Source organism: Parasteatoda tepidariorum, chromosome 10 (assembly GCF_043381705.1).
Source record: "Parasteatoda tepidariorum isolate YZ-2023 chromosome 10, CAS_Ptep_4.0, whole genome shotgun sequence".
NCBI lineage: Eukaryota > Metazoa > Arthropoda > Arachnida > Araneae > Theridiidae > Parasteatoda > Parasteatoda tepidariorum.
This window is the reverse complement of record NC_092213.1, coordinates 84,766,719-84,772,397: the sequence shown is the minus strand read 5'-3', so window position 1 is coordinate 84,772,397 and position 5,679 is coordinate 84,766,719. Positions and strand designations below refer to the sequence as shown.

The following is a 5,679-nucleotide window of genomic DNA, read 5'->3' as shown; positions in this document are numbered from 1 at the left end:
ACATGGTATACTTTTACCACGGCGGCACTCGAACAGTTCACAAAATTAGCCGTTTCTGAAATACTTCCACCCTTGGCCCGAAAGCCCATAATCATGCCCTTTTTGACGTCGGATAAATCACTACGTTTCTGCATTACGCCAACGATTGAAATGCTTTCCGATGCCCTAGGACATCCTATACATACACTCCACTGTAATGTGCTGCCACCTGCTTTCTGTGATTGGTTATTTCACGTTGACGTCGAAAATAGGTGGTGGTCACATTAATGTGACTGGACTGTGTATATATATATATATATTTCAACTCCTGTCTAAGCTTCATCATAGAATGGAATATAATTAATATTCTTACCATTCCGATCTTAAATGTTTGTATCATGTACGACAATTATGACTTTATGATATTTTTTTAAAGCAATTTCTACTTAAATTTTGTTTTTAAGAGAAATAGATGGTACCCCTTACATTTTTAATAATATTAAAACTTTTTGCTAAACAAAGATTTTTCTCATTAGTTTGTGTTGACGATAAATCATAATTAAAGAGTTGGATACTTCAAGTCAAAGCATAAAATATCTTTAAACTCTTGGAATTAAAGCATTATTTTTAAGGTAGTTTACTCATTTATTTAACTTGATTTTTTTTTTATTTATTCAGTGTCAGACTTAGTTTAGTGCAGCGTAATTATTGTTAATTTTATTTGCTTTTTCACTGTTTACACGAGATTTTGGTTAACAAATAAAAATTTTGAGATCATTTATGAAAAATTGAATGCGATTGCAATGATAAATTTTTCATATCTGTTTCGTGATTCGTTTTTAAGTGATCTGAATTTTAATAAAATTTTTATAAAGAATTTTGATAAAGTTAAACATAAAAATATTCAGTTGATTCATTTAAAATTGAAGAAAACCAGCATTCATTATAAAGAATTACTAAGCAATAACATACTCATGAAAGATATATATTACTGCATGTATGATGACTAAAAATAAGTATTAAATGCATATTTTTTATTTTTCGTTTAGTTCAGAACATATTATTACAATTTTAATTATACGGATAATTTATGAATTACGTTGAATTTATTATTACGAAAAATTTATTATTGGTTAATAATTTTTTTCATTACAGTTTCATTTAAAAGATTTCTTCACAAGGTCTATGCATATAATAGCTAAAGAAAAAGGGGTTTCGACTCTGCTATAAATATATATGAAATTAAGTAGACAAAAAAAAAAAGCTATTTGAGCTGATTCAAATCATTCTCAGAAAGTGCAATATTGTTTTTTAATTAACAATTTCAGTAATTTTTATGATAATTTAAAGGTTTGCTGACCTTTGTTTTAATTTTACACAACTGTAACATGTATCGTTACTTTTGATTATGCAACGAAGTATTATCGTTAAAAACTTGTCAATATCATAAGTAACTTCCCTTGCAATAAGATCCCAAGAAAGGATAGTAATAGAAAGTTTTTTTTAATTTTCTAAAAAATTGTTAAACTTTAAGTTACACTTACACATTTATACTAAGATAGTTTGAATGTTTACTTACTCTCAGCTATTCATATGTATGAAATTTTTGTGTTTTACTATAAAATTAAATGTAATATAGACATTTCAATTCTGACTGAATTATAATAAAGTTGTTTCAATTTTCAGTTTACAATTTCAAAATTTTTTTAGTCCGATTTCATAATCATAAAATAAGAACAAAAATTAGGATTTAAAAATAAAATTACACATGAATAATCAAATTTGTTAAATAAATCTATTTGTTGTACAGTTTAAATGTTACATATATGCGGAAATATAAAAGCATAGATTGATTTAATACAAATATTTGCTTAACTCCAATATTTTTTAAGTTATTTTTATCGCCAATAAAAGATCACGTTTTATTTACAGGAACAGAATTACACAATACAAATTAAAATTAACGTATGAAATTAACAAATATAAATTAATCAGAAAGAAAATGTGAAAAGAAATTTTAAATAGTTAAATGCTACATTAAACAAAAAGAAAATCTAAAACGAAGCGTTTTTAGGATGAGTGTCAAAGACGACGTTTCTAGATAGAATGACCGAAGAAATGGAAGTTTTATGTCCTGAAAAGGTTAACATATATATGCAGTTCTAGAAATCCAAGAGAATTCTTTGTTTGAAGCATGTATTTTAAGACCGTAAATAGGATCTGTGTATAGCCGATATTTTAAGAAGTAGATGAGATAAGATAGAGCTCATTCAAAGAACATTTTCAATTAGAGTAATATGAGCTGGCTACTTTTCTGAGGGGAGAAGCTTTGTGGGTGGTAAATCAATGGGGAAAGGGATGGAGCGAAGCGTTTATTGCTCTCTTGATGAATGGGTAACAAAGTGGCATAAGGGATTATTTTATTTCTGTTACAGACTAATAAAAGCCTTAAAATAAAATGTCATGGGAATTCCCCATTTTTTTCAGTAAATAAAATATTTAAAAAATGTAAAATTTTTCTAAAATTACGGAAAAATTATCTATAATGTTAAAAAAAAAGGAAAATTGCCTTGTACAATGGTTGGTGTTTGAACACCCCCCTTACCTACGTCCCTGCCATGGGTAGAGAGTTCTGCTCTATGCCACCTGTAGCCCATTTCGATCACCAATGTAAATTAAATGACACGAATGTTGAGCGAAAAATTTTAACTTTAGGAGGGTCTATGTAACTTTTTTTTAATAAAAAGTGAGGGGGCTAAAGCCCTCTCTGATCCCCAGGTCCTTGGATAAAGTACCCCTCTCCAAATATTAAATTGTAATTTTTACAAACTGTGGTTTGATTTTTTTTTTTAGCTATTTTCATTATCAGCGTTAGATGACATTAACGAATTCAATGCTGTAAATAGAATGGCAAAAAATGTATCCTTATTTATGAATAACTAATTGTTTCTGATGCTGATTCAGATGCAAAAATAACATTGTGGCTGATACTTAATTGTATTAGTTTCAACTGATGCCAAGTACATCAAATTTGAAATATATGACTTTTTCAAAATTCGATTTCCCAGAAACTATTCAATCAATTTCGCTTAACTTTTTTATTTTACCATGCGAAATTACATGCTTTAAAATTATGTAAAAATTGTGTACCTAACAATTAAAAAATTTTCGACTTTTATTTTATAAAATAATAACTATTTACTAAAATTTATTTTTTGTATGGAATTTTCTTTGGACGTCAGGCTGACCGTGGGAGGTCTTCGTGGTTTTCCCCTCTATGTAACGAAAATGCAATTCCATCAAAGAGTCCACCGTCATTTCTCCCTATACTTGATCTAGGAGTTCCCTTGTCTTCTGAATTGGGTTCAACATTGCATAGCTACAGAGTTAAACAAGGCTACGGAGTAGTCGTAGGCCACAACAATTGGGTCGGCTGTTAACGATGGTTATAAAATATCTAAATAAAAACTACAATTTTGTATGAAGAGTCTTCAAACAATTTACAAAATATGAAAATAATACTTTATGTGCTTTGAGGATGGCACTCACAGGAAATGTTGTCTTGCGATCCGAAAAATTCTTGAGCCTTGAGTCTTCTTTCGCTGCACTGCAGCTTTCCGGGGCCACTTAGTGACATCTTTCGCATTTTTTTTCTCAGAGAGAAGTTTAGTAACCAGTACGTAGTGAGTGACATATTTCGTATTTCCTCCCCACTGATCAGTTTATGTTTGTTACGTCGTACTACTAAATTTATTCGAGCAAAGGCCTTCCTTCTTTTACGAGGTGTTGGTTTTAACCCACAAGCGGAGATTATCGAAACCAAACGGAAGAGTGGTGTTACTTATCGGGTTAAATCCTTATTGTATAAATCTTTAATAAATGTATAATAAGCTGGACTAGAAATTTTTTTATACGTGTAATGTAATATTAAGTATAGTTTAAAATCAGGAGAAAATTAGAGTTGACATAGTCAAAACAAACTTATCAACACACACACCGTGAATAAATGAATACCCCAATATGGGGGTGAGCCTTTCTTCTTGACTAGTAAAGTGTATTTCAGAGTTTGTCCACTAGAAAACAGAACCAGTTTTACCCCACTTCTCGGTTTTACACCATACTCTCATCTATCTATATATACATATATATAGCTTTTACTGATTGTTTTAACTCTTTAAAAATTTCTTAAGTAGCTGTTATACTGTATACTCTCGATATCGTGAACTTTAATATCTTGAAAACCTTGTTATGTCAAATATTTTTCGAAATAGAAATTGAATTTTTTCGGAAAAATCACAATGTAAGCTTATTGTAAACCAGTTTTCTATTTAATGAATATTCTATTTTTGTCTTACTTTTAAAAATAAAATTATCATTGTTACAGTTAGACTTATAGTTCACTATCATTGCATACATATTTGTTAGTAGTCATTCTATGTTTCATGTACCTACTTTTTAGAGTAATATTTCTTTGAATATATTTTTCTACTTTTTAGAACATATTTAGTTCTAATCTTGTTATCTCAAAAACTCGCTGTTTTGAAATTTTTTTAGGGAGCCCTTCAACTTGGAGATATAGAGATATACTGTATTTTAAGTTGCAAATTTAATTTTTGTATCAAATAATAAGATATTTATACTATTCTCAGAACTACAATAATGACAAATCATGGTGCGTAGCCAAATCTGTCAACAAAAAATAAGCACCTCTTAAGCACTCAAAAAATATTTTTAAGCACTATATACATGAACAAAAAGCAAAATAATTTTCAAAGACTTTACATGATCATGATAAAATAACTAGTTTCTGCCAAAGAACAGTTTTCATGATTATATTAGATATTATAAAATGATCGAGAGATTTTTCGGTTCTATATCAGAGAGTGTAAAATGAAGCCTGAAATTGAGAATATCTTCCAAATTGCAGCAGAGTTGCACATGAGAGTGCAATAATCTCACCGAACCCAGCTGAGTAGACACACATGCGGATTCGCAAGTATTTCATCAAACATGTAAAACGATTAGCGCTTTCATACGCTACCGACCGACGATACGCCAAAATGGACTGCGGTTGAATGAATCTCAAGAATCATTACAGGATAAAAAAAATTAAAAAATCCTAACTAACGGAACCCATGTGACCCATGCACAATCACGGTACATCTTTTAAAATCTGCAGTCCCATTCCATTTAGTTTATTCTGTGAATTTACTTTTGCGTCTTTATTACTAGGTATGGTTTCAGAACAAACGTGCAAAATGGCGAAGGCAAAGCAAGCTGAAAAGTATAAATAGGCACTGTTGCATCAGCTGCAGGACAACCGCACAAAACACTATGACATCGTCAATGGCAGAAAATGGCTTTTTCTCTTCAACTCCAGAGCACAACACTGGACCAGAGTTTTCAACATTATTTACGGGGCCAATGAACATCAATCCCCATTTACAACAGCATGCATTCTACTTAAGCAGCTTCTTAAAACCACCCCAAATATTTTACAAATAAGATTTTGAAGTTCAAAATCCACTATGCACTGCTACTATATTCTATGATTTGTGTACTCTTTTCAATATTAATAGATCAAAATTCTATGTTTCCCATGTATATTTATCTATTGAATAAACACAATATTTTATAATAATATTGATAAATATGAGAAATTGATATTTGATCTATAATGTTAAAAAAAAAGGAAAATTG

At 29.9% G+C, this 5,679-nt stretch overlaps 1 long non-coding RNA gene across 1 annotated transcript in view; it reads left to right on the top strand.

Annotated features, from left to right (window-relative positions):
- Nucleotides 1–5,620, top strand: part of LOC110282377 (uncharacterized) — a 10,866-nt gene extending 5,246 nt beyond the window's left edge. Inside the window, exon 2 of the long non-coding RNA XR_011637940.1 lies at nucleotides 5,212–5,620. This is a non-coding gene — a long non-coding RNA (uncharacterized lncRNA). The remainder of the gene's footprint in view (nucleotides 1–5,211) is intronic.
- Nucleotides 5,621–5,679: the final 59 nt, after the last annotated feature.